At 53.3% G+C, this 246-nt stretch overlaps 1 long non-coding RNA gene across 1 annotated transcript in view; it reads left to right on the top strand.

Annotated features, from left to right (window-relative positions):
• LOC112136995 overlaps nucleotides 1–246 on the top strand; it is a 3,397-nt gene that overhangs the window by 1,910 nt on the left and 1,241 nt on the right. The gene's annotated exons all lie outside the window — the stretch shown is intronic.

Genomic DNA, 246 nt, shown 5'->3' on the forward strand with positions numbered 1-246 from the left:
GCCCAGCTGACTGGAGGAAGGAATGAATGATAGACAGAGGCACTGGACAGACCGCCGATGTCCCGCCTCCAGAGTCATATACCTCACATTGATTGGTTCATTCAGCTCTGCAAATAACAACTGTCATTCATATCAGCCTTGCGGGCCGCACTAACAGTGATCTTTCATATGAAGACGGGGGCCGCAAATTATCATCCTGCGGGCCGCAGATGGCCCGCGGGCCGCGAGTTTGAGACCCCTGATTTA

Source organism: Oryzias melastigma, linkage group LG4 (genome assembly GCF_002922805.2).
Source record: "Oryzias melastigma strain HK-1 linkage group LG4, ASM292280v2, whole genome shotgun sequence".
Classification (NCBI taxonomy): Eukaryota; Metazoa; Chordata; class Actinopteri; order Beloniformes; family Adrianichthyidae; genus Oryzias; species Oryzias melastigma.